Genomic DNA, 19,134 nt, shown 5'->3' on the forward strand with positions numbered 1-19,134 from the left:
CCTCGATGTAAAGCATCTGGTTTAAAGTGGAAGAATAAACAGCGTAAAATACAGTTTGCGTTCGTCTGTTGTGGTGCAGCGCGTTACATAGTAAACCGATGTTATACTTTTCTGGATTAATTTAGCATTTTTTTTTTTCTAAATTGACAATTAAAAAGTTCTGAAATAAAGTACATCTTTTATTTTTATACTGTACATAAATTATAGGAGGTTTTTGTGTGACGTCACAAGAGGGGTTTTCCGTTACTAAAAATAGATTGGCCGTCAACTTCTTGATCGCGGCCAATTACATTGTATCAGAGTACAGGTCGTCGGAAGACTTAATACTTACAATTTCGCAAAACAAAACTATAAATACCCGTATTTTTTTTCAAAATGAGAATTTAATAAATGATATTTCACAAAATAATAAAACATATAATAATTTGAATATTATTATAAGTGGTGTGTATGCGATAGTGTTGTTTTTCATCCGCGATCAATATTTAGTGTAAGGGGTGCATTAAATCAGTTATAAAACAAAGCCCTAAAATAGCTCAATACATTTCAATCTTGAAATGTATGTTTAATTTTCTTTAACATTGAATGAATTTTGGTTTCGTTAACATTGAATAAAAATATTAATAAATTTAAGCATTCAAATTGAAAAAAACACCTGCATATTTTGCAAATTGAACTGTCTTTGCATGTACACATATATTGAAAACTCGTCTGTAGTGATAATGAGCGATACAAATCTAGCATTTTATGATACCATTAATCTACACATTTAATTTTTTTGACGCAAGTATTTTATATCCCTATAATGACCAAATGCGATTGCTTGTTTTCATGATGATGTTTCGAACACTGCAGTAACGCACAATCTTTACACATTATAGCAGAGTTTACATTTGCAGGTACCCGTTAAATACGTTAATTGTGTAGCAGTAAATGATAACAATATTTTAAATGTATAGTTATTAAACACTATATTATTATGTTTAAACTGCCTAATATATATACTTAATAGTTCCTAGCTGTTAATCCATTTCGGACAAATGTCTATTTTTAAATATGTTCAAATATTTTATTAAAGCAACTGTTAAGTTTTTGACTTAATATGTCGAGAGATGACATGGAGGTATCATAAATTGTGTTTAATGACCAGACACATGTGGTTAAAGCAGTCTGCAGAGACCCCATACAGAGTCATACAAGTATAGGTCCCTGGGTTTATGACACACTGTTTTCTTAGTAATTGTCTGGACAGTATCCGATCATATCGAGATAATTGGTTTGTGATAAAAAAGGGGCAATTTAACACTGGGTTAAAATACTGAAACAAAGAGTGTCAAAATCGGTGTGAACAATAAAATTAAAAACATTAACATTTATCAAGAGGATTTAGTTAATCTATAACAAGGTAAGTTTTTACAGACAAATAGGTTCAAATCAGTTTCTATATGTTGACTACATAAAATCAATCAATTTGTTGTTTGTTTTCGTCCTTATTTGTGTTCGTTCATTCGATTTAATTTAATCTGAAAGAATTTCAATTTCTGAGTATTTTTTGTTCTTCAAAAGGGTCGCGAATATGTTTGTAACCTTATCACGATGCGCTTCATCAATGCAAACAAAGGCAGAATGGCCGCAGTTTTGACGGCCAAAATTTGAGCATGCTCAAACGTGACGTCATTATCGGAATCCCCAAATCCTCCTATAAAACAACACAGACAGAGGTGCGAAAAAGACATGCATAAACACTTCCTGAAACTTAGAACAGTGAAAAGAAACTGCACCATATCTGTTTTGAACATATGCTTATTAAATCGACAAAGATTAGCATACTAGATCTAGTTAGGTAAAAGTCGGTGTTAAAAGCTCATGTTAAATAAAATTACGCGTACACGTTACACCGTAATGCCTTCTTCTGATTGGTTCATATTTAAATCAGTTTCATGACATGGCTACAGGTCAGTGATTGTTTTGCGATTTAAGCAGAAGTTTAACTGAAAAATTTATGCCTTTCTAACTTCGAATCGACGATATTTGATGTAAAAATGAACTTCTGAATTAAAACTGAATGAGTTGGTAATGTTATTTTGCAATTTTACGCAAATTGATGAAAATTTAAACTTTCTGGTTTCCACCACAAAAAAGGTCCTTCAACGATGAGACGTTCCAAAGAATTTAGCCAATATAAAAAGTATCTCTAAATTCTTTGCGCGTCTTATAAATGAGACTACACTTTACGCAACTTGTTTTTGATTTTTATATTAAAAAACACACACCATATATCACAAACAACCAAAGCAAAAACCTATAAATAATAGCATATCTTGTACAATATGTTTGACATTGTTACTGCTGTACGATATACCTTTGTTCTTGCTCATGTACATATTTACATTGTATGTAATATACTTTATATAAAAAAAAGATCCATAGAGTAATTAAAGAGGAGGGCAAAACATAAGCGTCGGGGCGTACGAAAGTTCATACAGACGATTGAACAAGTGCAATTCTTAATACTTCCCACCCTCTGCGCAGAGATTTGACTTGAACCAGCATAGCTGCAACTTATCCCTGTTTTCATAACCGACCACGTGATTACAGTCAAGCCACATGGACAAATAATATTCCCTTGGCAGGGCTTGCACTAAGAAATAAATTTTGGAAGTCCTGACTTCCTGCCCTTTACTTATGGAAGTCCCACTCAAATATATTGGATGTCCAAACAACTTTAATGTTGATGTTAACGGAATAACAACTGCATATATGATCACAAACTCTTCCCATCCATTTTGGGTCATTTTAATTCTGTGAAAGTAACTAGATGTATCATACAACAAGGCGGAGACTACCCTAGGCTTTAAAAATAGGGAGAAGTTTTGAAAATCAGGGTATAAGTTTGTGCAAACAATATCGACTTAAAAGACAAAACATGTTAATTTCAAAACTTTTTTATTATTTCTATCATTTTACTATGTTCATTCTAAAAACAATAAATTCTCATTAAAATCTACTTAATCATAACACATTTAAGTCATTCAACACATTTAAGTAATTTGAGATATGTGCGGTTGCACCTTTTCATCACATATTTATTGTCATTTTATTATCCTCATCCCTATGACTGCATTTGCAACAAAACACAATCTTAATGAATGGTCATGATGGAGCATCTAGTATATCAATTACTGTTTATCCGAATACTATACGTGTCCGAAATATGTACACTTAATAAATGCCTTACCAGTTTAACTTAAATAATCCAAACTTTCCATGTTGTTATCTGGTTTAGCAAACCTTATCAAATGTTTGTCAAATCCATTTAATGTTTTCACCATTATTGAACTAACATTACTTGTAATTTGAATCACCACTTTGAACTGAATGCGGGTTGAATGTTACAATAGGTCAGCCATTTGCAATGTCGAAGGTCATGACGTAGAAATTTAATTTTACTCGGATAATTTATATCTAATCCAGGAAATGTGTTTTCTGAACGTTTCTGACTAGTAAAATGACTTGTTATTGTAGAAAATGAACTGTGATTCCAGTTTATATAAGATGGTTATTACTCGTAATTATCGGTGGATTAACAAACTGAGAAAACTCGCGGGATCTAATACGGTAGTGAATCTATGTAATTAATTAAACTTTGAACAGTTTTGTTTTTCTTTAATTATTTTTGCCGTCTTTCTTTTACCGTGCCGTCTGCCCAAAACCAGCAGTTATCTCCTAATCATTAGACAACATACGGCACGCGCAAAGAGGCACGAGTGTGTTGTTAAAGCAACCAATATTAAGAGACTGCTTTGTAACGGTCAATTTGCGATCCGCGCGGGGGGGGGGGGGGTAAATTGTGTAACCGTTAGATAAACAACACACAATAAACTTGATAATCACCTGCGGGCGGTAGCAAATATAAGGAGGCGGAGTTAAGACTGATCGAGACGTGTGCAAAACACATTGAGTCGGCAGAAAGCAGTGTTGATTGAAGTGTTATTTTAATCGACAACTTACGTCACGGGTTGCTATTTTCGGCGTATGACCAATTTTTAAGAAGTACAGTGGACGTCATGGGGTTTTGTTATCGGCGTATGGAAACAATTATCGGGCGTAATATACGGCCGTACGCCGCTTAGTGCAAGCCCTGCCTTGGCCAAATTTACTTTGTTTAATTTAGGTAATTAATTTTTATTATGAACCTAAACTTATGAACAATTTTCAAAATATAGGAGAAAATTATACTTCTTTTCATAAAAACAATCTTAAACACACAAAAAAAATCATACCAGATATGGCAAGATTTTCTTGTGACGGAAGAGATTTTCGTGTGATAGAAGAAATTTTCGTGAGAGCATGTGACGACAACTCTGCGTGGAGATTGAATGCTTCCAACTCCGTGGAGAGAGCGGCGTTGGGCAATTTACAACAAACATGAAAAGTGCAGACAACCAATATTCGAACAATTTCAATGTACAGCCTATCGTTTTTATGTTGTTTCCATTTTAACTTGGAAACATAAGATGAAATCTTAACCACATTTTAAATGTGTTGAACAAAATAAACAATTTATATTTCAATTATAACGAAAGATTTTACGAAAGTGCAATCCTTGTATATCAATGGATTGTCTAAGTATGTATGCATAGAGTATTTTATTCGTTGATAATGGATATAGTTAGGTTTAAAGTTGCACTGAACAGAACTCAACGTATCAATAAAAAGACTCAAATCGTTTATCAAATCACCGCACACGATTTCATGACGGCTTTAACCCACGACGAAACTTAAACTGTTCTGCTCGATAACTGTATTTGAGCTGTAGAAATGAGGGGAGTACATTAATTTGCACCTAAAGATTCTTTGGAAAAAACACTTAAAATTTAAAATATATTTCCATGCCACCACCATCATACACTATATATTTGCTTAGGTCAGCGTCGAAAAAAATGACTACCGGTACACATAATAGGCTTTAATGATTTTTAAAAGAAATATATATAAGTTTTTGCAAAGACGATAAAACGTGTGCGTGATAAATAAAAAAATGTTTATCCATTGTTGTCCATTTAAAAACGTAGCTTGCCACGTCAGCGTTTAAAACGTATGCAGTTGTTTTCATCGTTTTTGTGGCTGAATTAATCTTATTTATGGCAATGAGAAACAAGTATAATGTATTGCTGTATATAAATACATTTATTTTGTGTTGTTAGAAAAGATCGCCTCCACAACATATTAATTACTGTATTACCGCATTATTGTTTCCAAACTTGTAGACATCTTATTTATAATTTTATTCTTTTTTTTTACATATCGAACTTTTTTCTCTTTTAAGAACGTTTGTTTAAGTATGATTCAAACGTACTCTAACATTTTAAGAATAACACACGATGCCTTTCTTGATCAAAAGCATTTATCAATAAATAAATTAACGATAACAACAGTTTCAGTGTATTGTAACAGAGCACTCAAACAAAACCTAAAACGACTAAATTTCATTTGGCAATCGTTTGCAATATGTTACACAGTTTAAATATAATAATGATAGAAGTAGTTACGAAAAGAAAACACTACCGATTGGCTCCGACTGGTTGTCTGTGGGTCGCACCCTGAAGTCGTAGTCATCGAACAGTTTTTTCCTCAGCGCCCTTACATTCGCACCGGTTTGACAGGTCGCAGTGGGCGCATGCCCAATTAAAATCAACGCAGCGAAAATGGTTGTAAACATATCCTAAAAAAAAAAGAAAAACGCACGCTGACAAAACACGAAACACTATTTTAGACAGTATCTGCAATTGCTTAAAAAAGCTAATTCCATTGTAGAAATATAAAAACAAACGAAAAAAAAAACAACGAAATACACACATGTTATACCATATTTAAACAGTTTCCTCGAAATCGCTTCGTTTATGGTAACGCTCTTGAAAGCTTTAGAAAAAAACACTTTTGTTTTATGATAAAAAAACAATAATAAATTAAAGAAATATGAACCAAGAATGACCAAGAGCAACCATTGATAAAACTGGTTTGGATCAATAGTATACAAATGATAGTATTCAATGAAACAGGCCGCTCCGAAGTAAAGAACTACGGTATTCCATCCGGCCCATTGCCATAGAATGTAAAGAGCGAAGAACGCACACTTATTATTATGAAACACAAAACATATTGAAGTATTCGCACACTTCTCACAATCGCATCCATCATGTACGTGAAATTGTGGTAATCAAAATAATCATAATAATACACATAACATGTCGTTGCTGTAACTGAAAATAAATAATATAACAGATTAAGTAAATGTATGGATAAAATCCATATATATCGTGCAATATAATTGTACGTCTATGTTACCGGATTACGGCTGTTTTACCTTACCGCTAATAGGACCACTTGTCTACGCTGTATGCATACGACACAAGAACCGTTTTTAGCATGACGCGGCTAAAACATATATTAAGAATACTTAGCCCAGTTACGCCTAGTGGACTCTCCCATCCTTCTAAATTGGATCAATTTATTTCCAAAATTAGGGATGTCTAGTATTTTTATTTTAATATTTAGAATATTTCTTACAGAAATTCGTTTAAGCAAACAGCGCAGACACTGATGAGACGCCGCATTTTTTCTAGATGCTAGGCATAAATGGCTTAACGTTCCGTTATTTCACGTGAAATTTCTATTTATGGTGGCATATCAACATATCGTTTAAAAAAAAAATAACTTTCCGATTGTCCTTATTCTGAAAGCATCACAAGCAATTAAAAATTAAGTGCCTTCTAATTCATGAAACGCATATATTTTAAACATTTTTGTCGTAAATGTTCATCGTATATTTAATACCAGGTGGGCGAAATAACAGCAAAATAATAGTAAAACTCGTAATGGCATGCACCATCAACCAATTATTTTGTTTTTATATCTACCAAAGTGTGTAGGGTTGCAAAACCACAACACTGCAAAACGACAAATATACACGTTAAACTACTTTTCGAGTAGGCGTGTCCGCGTGAGTTTCACACCCGCCAACCCGTCAGAACGACAAATATCTCTTACAATACATTTGAGCCTTGTTCTGAGAAAACTGGGCTTAATGCATGTGCGTAAAGTGTCATCCCAGATTAGCCTGTGCAGTCCGCTCTGGCTAATCTGGGACGATACTTTCCGCCTAAACATGATTTTCGGTAAGGAGGGACTTCCTTGAAACTAAAAATACCATAAAAGCGGAAAGTGTCGTCCCTGATTAGCCTGTTCGACCTGCATAACGCCCAGTTTTCTCAGAACGCGGCTCATTTATGTTATGTGTCGTTCGTTCGGATGGGCGGTTTCTCGTGCAAACCTTTCGTGTTGTCGAATACGATGTGTGAAAGTCGACAGCACGAGGACATAAACGATATGGCAGAAATCAGCGCCCATAACAATACGTTCTTCACTCAAACGAAATGACACCAGACTAAACTGGAAAAGAACTAGGTCATAGTAAGTTTGATTCTGAATGTTTGACCGATTCACAGGTCATCATTTGGTCATCTATTCTCTCTGCTTGGTGAACCATTGCTGTCTTATCGACAACCCATCAAAATATTGTTAGTCGGGTTTAACCGCGTAACTGAAAACTTCAAAATGTTTCTGTATAGTTTAAAACATGTCATATGATGGGTACAACTCGCTTCAAACCGAAAGTAATTTATGATCGTTTACGTTGATAATATAAGCGGCAACATCACGTTCGTGGTATAAAATATTTTAATTGCACATTTAATTTAGCATATTAGCTAATGTATGGTAGACTTGGTAAGTAATTATCCTTTTAAAGGCATATACATGTAGCTATAAAATAAACAATTTAATAATATTCATTATCGGGTATCTCGATTTGGGCGAGACCGCTTACGATCACGTCGTATTTCCCTCAGTAATATTTGTAATAATTGTCTTTATTTGGTTTTTTTTCTGTTAGCGTTTTCTTATGTTTGACATCTACTGGCTGTAAGAATCTTGTCATGTTTTCTATTTCAGTTTAACTTAATTGTTGATTTGTAATTGAATTACATGTAGTTTAAATATTCGCTATCTAAATAATTTAAAATTTTGTCAGACGGTAGTGTCCACGCCGGGTATGCGGATACTTTGATAATAGATTGCACTTCGATACCAGATAACAACAAAAGCCACGAGCGAAAGTTGATTTCTTCAGCTTTTTTGCATATATGGTATAGTACCGGTACTTCATATTGCGGAGTAAGAAAGTCGTGAAACAAAACAGTGGATTATAAAAAGAGATAACATTTCATCGATAATCAGCATGAATTCGATGATCAGTACGTATTTCAACAAAATAAAAATACTTGGAAATTAATCAAGGACGTGCCAACTAATCGAAATAAAAGATCAATATGTCTATTAAGGTAGCGCACCCCTAATGGGCACATATCCAAATATAATCCAATTAATTTTTTTCTTAATCAGCATCATTTCACTGAACTACATGCAAATTTGTAGGTAGGCTTTCAATGCTTTTCAAAAAAATATACCGATTTTTTCAAAACCACCCCAGGCCTGTACCCAGGCACTGAGCCCAGGGGCCCGGCCCCCCCCCCAGCTTGCTGTCGAGTTATGATTTTTTGATAATGGGCCTACTGCAAATTTTCTCACATGAAAGGGCCCACAGTACAGTTCCCTGCAATACAAATGTGCAGATGTGTTTTATTGCCCCTGATACACAAGGAGATTAGCGCTAATTTACTCGCCAGTGGAGATAAGCCCCTAGGCATTGTTTTCTTATCATCTTGTACACACATTCCCGATCTTTCAATTACCCATTGTGCTCAATGCTTCATCTTTTGATTGTGGGTGTAACACGTCTTTTGATTGGACAAGGAAAGAGAAACAGCGAATGGATGGAACTGATACAGAAGGTCGTAGGTCTGAACGATAATAGTGCTTTCTCTTTTGAATTCATACCTCCTCTAGAGTCATAGTTTATTAAACATTTCTGTGAAAACTGTGTTGTAGATGATAAACATTTTATAATGAATTTACTTTGAAATTTTATATAGAGGAGGTTTGATTTCAAAGAGAAAATACTAGTAGGTTATATGTCAGTTACTGACATATAACCATAGTAGTATTTTCTCTTTGAAATCAAACCTCCTCTACAGTCATACTTTGAATTTCCGGACAATCGCTCATACGGACAATCGCTCCTATGCTTAATTTGACAGGGCGGACAGTCGCTCCTACGATGTTTTGACAGGGCGGACAGTCGCTCCTACATTATTTTGCCAACCCGGACAATCGCTCCTACATTCTTTTGACGATTTCTTAATCGGCAATCTATGATAATTAAAATAGTGTGTTAAAGTGATACTGCGGGATTTTTATATGTGTTAAATTGTAATATATTGATAAAATGTTATATCTATATGTTACAATAACACAAAATAGACGAGAAAAATGATAAATTGAAGACGAAATTCATAAAATGCAACATGCTGGCGAATTCAACTGTACAGACATTTTCGACTTTACAGTTTGCTAAATTACATATAAAGAATCGACAAACTGTAATATAGTTTCTTAATAAGTAAATTAATTAATTAAAATCACATTGATCGGCTCATTTTGAATCGGCTTACTGTTAACAAGTTGGCAAATTTATATGTCGGTTAATTATAGGTGTTAGCCTTTGATCGGCGTCTAATACGTTTTGCCGTGGAGTCAAAATAATGTAGGAGCGACTGTCCGGTTTGACAAAAATAATGTAGGAGCGATTGTCCGGGTTGGCAAAATAATGTAGGAGCGACTGTCCGCCCTGTCAAAACATCGTAGGAGCGACTGTCCGCCCTGTCAAAACATCGTAGGAGCGACTGTCCGCTCTGTCAAATTTAGCGTAGGAGTGATTGTCCGTAGGAGGGATTCTCCGGATACCTCATACTTTATGTTACATTTCATAATAAAGTTTTTTTTTAGTTTCAAAGGTTGCTTTTACTTTTTTATACAGTGTTATACATTTCTGAAATCTAAAGCTCAAAACATGTGTGTGAATTTCACACCAAGGGATCGTTGATAAAGCATGTCACGCTTTTTTTACCATTTTTACCCCGGCATGTCACAAACTGTTACAAAATCTTGGACCCCCCTCCCCTAAAGTACTTCACAAACTTACAATTTCGAACATTTTTTTAAATTAATACTTAATTTAAATTTAATCTAAAACTCAATTCACTATTAAACCGTATTAAAATTTCACTTACCGGTAAAAGAACTATCACATTACAGGCTTTTATAACTGTAGGGTTGTTACGATGAGCAGTATGAATATTTATCCACGTGTTAACCCCTAATAAAAACAAAATTATGATTGTGATTTTCTTTCAACCCTTTACTAACTAAAATGGAACAGTCCAATTATTTCGTCATTGAAATCTGTGTGGAGGTCGTGCCTATTGAATAAGCTGGCCCAGCTAAGTTGCCTATTAAACATTCAAACAACAGAATCAGGAGATACGCAATTCGTCTTATTTTGACATAAAACTAATTGAAATGTTTCACAAATTTTTGAAAATTGTTTTTTAAATTCTACTAAAGAAATAATGAATAAATAATACAATTTTTTTTTAATAAATGTGTGACATTACACATGTCCTGACCCCCCCTCCCCCATGTCACAAACTGTCACTTTCTTACTCAACCTCCCCCACCTGGAGCGTGACATACTTTATGGACGGCCCGTAATGGTTAAAGCTTTAAACTTCAGAAAGGTGCCGATTTACTTGTTATATATCCATAAATTTATAACACAACATATGTTTCTATATGCATTAAAATTCATCTTGAACAGTGCCTAATAAAAAAAATCTATTCGGGAGGGGCAACCCCTCCCGCACCCTCCCCGTTTGGGCCCCCCCCCCAACTTTTCCTGGGTACGGCCCTGACCCCCACGCTCGGCTTTTGTCAAGTTTATTTTCACCCCTGGGGTATATAAAGTTCCATAATTCATTTAAATTTCCAAATATTGGCATGCAGTTGGTGTGTACAGATGCGGTAAAGGTGTTTAAAGTTTAAACAAGATGAAATAAGTATTATTTTACAGACATTTATTTTTTACAATTTTTTATCTATGGAAGAGCGCCATGAAATGTAAGTGATTTCAGCCAAGTAAATATTGGGTCGGTTAAAAACAAAGTGTCATAAAATTAAAAATAGTATCATTTAAGTTATATTTTAAACGTAGTTTTTATAGAAACACTAAATACAACAAAAATACCAAGAAATAGACAGATTTACCGTTTACTTTTTGAAATAAAAATAAAAATGCAACATGCATCATTCGTATTTTCAGCAGTAAATCACCCAATTAAGCCATAACGTTGTTTTAATTTTAAAAATTGAAGGATGTGCATAAAAAGTTCAACCTATTTAAAAATAAACATAGCGTATATGCTATATTAAATCAAGTTACGTTAGAAAAGAAATAAAACGCGTCGCAAAAAGTATGCGATGTCGGCAGGATTCGAACCTGCGCCCGAAGATACCAAAAGATTTATGGCCCATCGCCTGAACCACTCGGCCACGACAATTTCACATTTGGGCAAGTTAAATTAGACATCCATAAGTAATCAGGTAAAAAGGCTCGTCGATCTATAAAGAAATCGCGAAATCGTATTTTTTCAGATGATGTTTGGATCAAAGTCAATATTTATTGTGAAAATAATGTATTCTAAAGGAATTACGTAAAGTAGTAGTAGTAGTAGTAGTAGTAGTAGTAGTAGTAGTAGTAGTAGTAGTAGTAGTAGTAGTAGTAGTAGTAGTAGTAGTATGTTTTGTTATATCAGAACTTGCCTTTAGGACGTTTTCAAATGTTCCCTCCATATAATCCGCGTCTGTGATTGGCCGATTATCTTGTGCGCGCAATATAGCGATTGTGTTTTCAAGTCTCAAAAAAAAGAGACGGGAAAACAGAACTTGTGTTTTCCGCTCCAAAAAAAAAAGACGTGAAAACAGAACTTTTGTTTACCGTCGCCAAAAAAGACCCTAATGAAAACAGACTTATTTTGTGTTTCCCTGAGTTAAGTTTTTTTTGGCGACGGGAAAACATAACTTGTGTTTTCCCGACTTTTTTTTTGAGCGGTGATGTCACCTTAGTGCCACCGTAGTTACCGGTAAAACATGTTAAATTTAAGTTAAATAATGTCTTTTAGGAAATACAAATGTTTTAAGAGTCGGATGCAAAATTTTCATGAACACTTCTTTTACCGATCATCTCAAAGACAATGGCACTTCGATTCCAGATGACTCGACACTTTTTACCAGATATAACACACTCTATTGAGTGAATCAGAAATGCAGAATTCGCTGTAGAATACTTCTATAGTAAGCAGACAATAAATAAAAATGTATTTAATGACGTAAATTAAAAACGAATTACCGAAACATGTTTTTATCCCTTTGGAATATGATAATAAAAGAGAAAGGGAATTGTAACGGGAAGTGCTTCCTATAAGTAGAGCAAAATATAAAGGGAGTTTTCCAATCTCTTTTAAATCATGTGGCTACGCATTAGTAATGTCTTCGTGATGCGATTCTAATGAGCACCAATGACAAAGGATTTTATGAGGTGTATTGGCCGCTTTAAGACCAATTGCTCCCCTTATCTTGAGTCCTGCTATAAGTTCAATTGAACACAGTCGTGTTGATCCACATGTTCCGTTAACTGTATTTTCCATTTTCCTAATCTCAATTAACCACTCAAAACAAGTTTATTATTTAGACAATTATTTATGGTCGTCACTTGAAGTATATTACTTCGGAAATAAGCATTTGAATCTTATTTTAATTTTGCACTTATAATATTAACGATATAAATTAATAGTTATAAGATTTTTGACAACGCCATTGGTTATATTTTAAATGTGTATGTAATTACGTTATGCATTGATTGCCAATGTGTCGGGCTTGACAATGCAAATTCATTCGTACTTCAAAATGTTCGGTAAGAATGGTCATTGGCGTCGCCCTGGAGGGCAGCGACTAGTATGAAATGCATTTGTTTTCGTTTATTAGACGAAAAGTTATTTTACGGATCAATGTATATATTTTTGTTTTAAGAATATCGTGCATAGTGGTGATTTTTTTGTGTAAATTAGTGTAAATAAGTACTGCATTTGTGCCCATTACATTTATTTCAACATTTATTGCCAATAATGCAAAGCTAATTGTTTTAATTAATAACTGATCCACAACTGATCACAGGGGAAAGATCACAGGGACTGGGCAAATACGCGAAACTTTCTGGTTTTGTATAAAAACAAATGATGTTTTGTATAAAAACAAAACATAATAAAAATATATTCATTTTGTGGTTGTTCTAATTTGCTTATTTAGTGGAGAATCAATGTAGTACGATATTTGACGACCTATCGCGCAAGCAAGTTTATTTGAAGGCGTAGTGGTACGAAAACGTACAACGTATTAGTTTATTAATAGACATGTAATAACGATCGCTATTCGCAACTTCACCAAATAGCAGTACATAAGTGAATGTCAGCCGGAATAGCTCAGTTGGGAGAGCGTTAGACTGAAGTTGTTTACGCAACAGTCATCTAAAGGCCCCGGTTCAATCCCGGGTTCCGGCACGAACGGAACAGTTCGGCGGCTGACAATTTTTTCAGTCAGATAAATAAATATAACAAAGCTTTATTTTATGTAGACATTTTAAAATACATTTTACTACAATTGAACATTTTTATTAAAATTAATGGATGCAACGTGGTGACAACGTTAATTAAAATTTCTTAAATCACTTAAATATCTTATAAAAAATACACGTGTTTTTATATTAAGAAATAAATGCAAACACCACATCTATTATCCATGTATTTTTATGGTTGTCTATCATAGGCCTATCCCTACCACATATAGAGCGCGAAGCGCGACATGTATTATTGATTGTAACAATGAATAACGATAAAGGAAGCAGCCGCTTATCAAGGAGGAGCTGTGTCCCAGCAACCCGTTTCCATAGACTCCTCGGAGTTTTTTTTAAGAACCACATAAAGAGCGCGAAGCGCGATACGTATTACTATCCAGGTGGTATGGGCCCTTCAGCATTATCCGACCATTACGTCCATAGTTATCTTCCTTAGAATTTGAGAAATGTTGAACTCCTTGTTCGAAGTCCAAAATTTTCATCCGATTGTTCCCAAACTTTCACATTTTTTTTATTAATGAGGACCCAACCCAAACTCTATTTGAGCAATATCGGACCACAAGTCCAGAATTATGTCTCTTTGAATTTAAAAATAAACGTAAAAAACTGCTTGGTTAGGTGATTATGTCAACATTTTTCATCAGATTCCTTTCAAACTTACAGTGTCTTTATATCAATAGCATTTTTACCTCATTTAAAATGAGAAACATCGAGACAATAAGTCCAGAATTTTGTTCTATTAAATTTGACAAAATAAACAATTTCCACTTGTTTAAAAGATTTCACAACTTTCGTCTGAATCTTTCCAAACTCGTTAAGTGTTTTTATAAGTATTACTCGAACCCTATAAATAAATTTATTATGATCTTTTACTGAATTTCATAGTATTGTGAAATGCAGCTTCTTTATACAATTTACAGTTTTCATTCATTTTTTTCAAACTTTTACAGTGTTTTCATATCAATGAGTACTCAACCCCTATCGTAAATGAGCAACGTAAGAATAAGTTCAAAATCATCTCCCCTTGAAGTTGAGACAAATATGTAATTACGCTTACAAGATGAAACAGATCTTTTAAAACCTACACAGTTCTGTTCCATTAATGAAAACTGCACACGGATACCAGTAAAAAAAGGAAACCAATGTAAATAAAATGATCTATGAAATATTTGGGAGTTACAACACAAAATTATAGATAATGGTTATTTGGGGGAAATAACACAACGTCATAAATAATGGTTATATGGGGGTTATAACACACAATCATGGATAATGGTTAAACCAGTATATTTTTATATTTTGTTAAAAATAATCGGCGCATACATGAATATTTACAGTAGAAAAAAATCGTTCCATGTAACTTCATTGAGTGCCTTTTACACTGAAATTCCGGACGCCCTTTGATGCTTTGCATCAACACTTATCTTGTAATATACATAAATGCATTTCAGGTAGAAGATAAAGCTCGGTTATCGGAGTGCCCAATTTGTTGAAAGTCTCTGTTATCCGAAGTGCCCTATATCGGGAATCAAAGTATCCGAAACTTGCTTAGAACATTCAAGTTTTGAAAGCAAACAAACTGTGTATGCAATACTGGAGAATTACTTGAGTTCGCGGTTTCAATGCCAAATTATTTGGACCAGCGTTTGTTTTACCAAACATTTGTTCAACGTTCTCAAAACACCGATCTGACGCTGCATCGTATTAAAATAAAACTTACTTTGCCCAATATTTATCGAATGCAAAATTGTGTAAAATCAAATCTTCTGTTCTTATAACATTACAAGTGACATGAATCATAAGAAATAAATTGTCCGCACACCTTAAATTTAATTTCTGCGCATCGAAGCGTTTGTTAAAAAAGCAATGCAATCTTTGAAAACACATACAGTTTAATGTTTAAATTTCTTGAGGGAGTTGCACTAACAGGTGGAAGGCCCAGTATATCACATACCAGTTAACTAGCCCAATGTTAGGATGTTATTGTAAATGGTTCTGCGCGAATCAATGATCATTAAAAGTGTTTAAGGTCAATTTCCGGGCATTTGTTCCTGTGTACTATGGTTCCTATCATGACTTTTAGTTGTTCGCTTGTGAACAACTATTGTCTACCAAAAATTTCAAGCCAGTTCGCTCTAAACTACGCTTAGCCGGATACCCGCAACATCTGCCGCATCCGCGCGAGAAAGAGTTGTATAATTTATTCAAGAGGTTTGAGTTCTTAAACTATATTCATTCACAAATGTAAACACTATGTGAATATCGTGTTAAATGGAATATTTTTGAACGGCGCGTACATATAAAAGAATCAATAAACAATGTTTGCATTCTACGTGTCGCGGAAGAGATGGTTTATGAATGATTAAAATAGTCCACTATCTGCTGCGTCTTAATAACGTAGTATTTTTGCTCAGCACAGGTCATTCATGTTCTGAGGCTATTAATAAATGCGGCTGCCGATAAACAAGGGAGAGTCCAAATGCACGGGTGATAACAACGCAATAGTATAAAGTTTCGCTTGTTTATATTCACAGTTCTCAATTTATAAAACGCTGAACATGAGTTCAACAATAACTACAGGGATACGATAGACAACAACAAAAATGCTTCATAATCGCTAAAACCGAATACAAACAAGAGCTGTCTCCATAGGATGACATATGCCCCCGATAAACGCTTTGATAGAAGTTATGAGCATTTTTCGAAACTCAACGCATATTTCGAAACCTAAACGCGGACCCTAAGTTCAAGGTCAAGGTAAAAGGGGTCAAAATTTATGTGCGTATGGAAAGGCCTTGCCCATATACACATGCATATCAAATATGAAGGTTACATCTGAAGCGACATAGAAGTTATGAGCATTTTTCGAAACCTAAACGCAACGTGTGACGGACAGACAGACGGACGGACAGACGGGCAGACGGACAGTGCGATCACTATATGCCCTCCTTCAGGGGCATGATACAAAATGAATATAACAAGAATTATCTTTTAAAAAGTTATTCGGCGTCAATGCTGACTTTGAAATACAGTTTGAAATTTACGTTTCAAAATAATTAAATTGAAAACAAAAGTTTAACTATCGTGTTTTTTCACTCATTAGTCGCATATTCACTGCATGAAATGTGTGTTATAATAAAAAAACATACATTAGTATAAGTAGTTCAAATTATACTATGGGAGTGAACACCATGATGTGTTCGCACATGGTTTATTATGAGGTCATTTCATCAACATGTTTAAGCCAATCGACTGCCTAAATGGCGGTCGATTTTCGTAAACTATGTACCATTTTGTTGGAAAAGGTTGCCTCGTGACGAAAGATGACCACGAACGGCTACTTGCTAACATAAACTACAAGAAAACACTTCTCGAACTCGTAGAAATGCTAGGTCGGCTCTCGCCTGACCGAACGTTCATTACCGATTTTTACAAGAGCAAAAGTAAAAGTGTTCCCTTTCATCACAAGTGAACCCTTCGTGACGAGACCATCGACATTCAGAGAATTTAAAATGGTACGGATAGTGTCTGCCATCCGCATTTCCTGTAACGATTAATCGTGATTAATAAATACGCCTTCGTATTGCTCGCTATCCCTGAGAACGCTCCTTTTCTCCATTACTTTTTATCATTGTGCGATATATTTTACATTCACAGTTCTCAATATATAAACGTTTAACATGAGTACACCAATTACTACATGTATAGTATAGACAACGAATTTTGCAATCGTTTCTAAATAATTAAATTGAAAACAAAGGTTTAATTATTGTGTTTGTTAACTTGTAAGTCTCATATTAACCGCATGGGATGTGTGTTATCATTATCAAATCACACATTAGTGTAAGTAGATACAAATTATACTACGGCAGTACCACACATTAGTGTAAGTAGATAAAAATTATACTACGGCAGTGCACATCATATGTGTCCCCACATGCCTTATCATTAGTGTATTTTTTCATCATTGAAATATATCGTATGTTAATATTTGATTTACACGCAGTTTTCTTTAGGCACATTTAAATCACACGTTCATAGACGCGTAATGCGAAAATGGGTCTTATGTATTTCGGCCAGCGTATCTTAAGCCCAACCTATGCATTTGCGCTGTCTGGTCCGAGGCGATGATGTTCGCTATAAAATCACCCAATGTGTAATGGTCTAATTATGTATCTCCTGACCAGCCTGAGAGATGCTCAGGCTGAGTGGACTATACATATGATAGGCGCATATGGAATAAGAAACATTTTCGCATGACGTGGGTCATTAAAAATCTCATTGCGAATTGTAAATGGCACATTTTAGAACAATTATTTGCGATACAAAAAAGAATTCAAAATAGCAAACTTGTAAATAAGGGCAGCCTATCCATGAGTTTAGGAACGATTTACAGACGTGCTGACCGAGTACGGCAAACATTTGTGGTTTGATAATTAAACGATTTTCCTCTTATCGTGACCCTTTACTATGTGTTTGTTTTCTCATCATGAAAGCAAAACTGTGTTTATCGATAGTTAATAATATATTCCCCGGACGATTTAGTGAACGAGTACTGACCCTTAAATTCTGCGAGATGGATTTTAACGCGTTATTGTAACTGGGCCACAATTTGCGTCGTTTGAACATACAGAGAGTAGTCCGGAATTCCTTACACTGAATAGTGTTACATCCTTTGCGATGAGCACAGAATCAGTGATGTAGCCAATTTCAGAGGTTTAATCTCTAATTAGGCTATGAATTATTCGAATATATTCATGCGTGTTGCTTGCGTTATGTAAAAGTTATTTAAGTTCAAAAGCTCGATAAAACAGCTCCGCCGAAAAAGCGCATGAGTGCTCTATACGGGTCATGTTTAGGTCAGAGCTATTGATACTTGTGAATTGCTAGGGTAACAAGTAATGCATAAACAACAAAGTACGTGTCAACAGGGCTGGCAACCTAATTCATGAATAAAAAGTATTGCTCGCAGATTTATTTATTCATTTATTTTTATCAATTATCTTATTGCATATTTTGAATTTGTATATGGTGTCAAAAATCAAAAGTTTTGTACAGGGAATTTCCATAATGAGATTATATTCCTAGTAAGATAGGTATTCGATATTCAAACAATATTCATTTAATATGATGGTGATTGCAAATTGTCTCTATATTCAGTTCTCATTACCGTTTTCATCATACTTTCTATGCTTTCTGAACGTCAAAAAAGGGCCATGTTGTTGTTATTTTGTCTAAGTTATCTCTATAAAATAAAAAGGATGATAAAAAGTGCATACACATCTCGACCCGTGCGTTAAGACACAATCTTTATAAATTTGAATGGCTTGTGTTGATTTCAAACTGCGATTAATTTTGAAAAATGAGTTGCGTCTTAAATTACGCAATAGCGAACAACTTCAGTGCCTTCAGCGCTTTGATTATGTGCT

At 34.5% G+C, this 19,134-nt stretch overlaps 1 protein-coding gene and 1 non-coding gene across 2 annotated transcripts in view; both read left to right on the forward strand.

The window, feature by feature from the left end:
- The window catches only part of LOC127879042 (uncharacterized), a 484,339-nt gene that overhangs the window by 316,202 nt on the left and 149,003 nt on the right, over positions 1–19,134 (forward strand). The window lies entirely within an intron of this gene.
- Positions 13,543–13,631, forward strand: Trnaf-gaa (transfer RNA phenylalanine (anticodon GAA)). Its single transcript is given in 2 exon segments — positions 13,543–13,579; positions 13,597–13,631. It is a non-coding gene; the product is annotated as a tRNA-Phe (tRNA).

The sequence above is a fragment of the Dreissena polymorpha genome, chromosome 4 (genome assembly GCF_020536995.1).
Source record: "Dreissena polymorpha isolate Duluth1 chromosome 4, UMN_Dpol_1.0, whole genome shotgun sequence".
NCBI classification, from domain to species: domain Eukaryota; kingdom Metazoa; phylum Mollusca; class Bivalvia; order Myida; family Dreissenidae; genus Dreissena; species Dreissena polymorpha.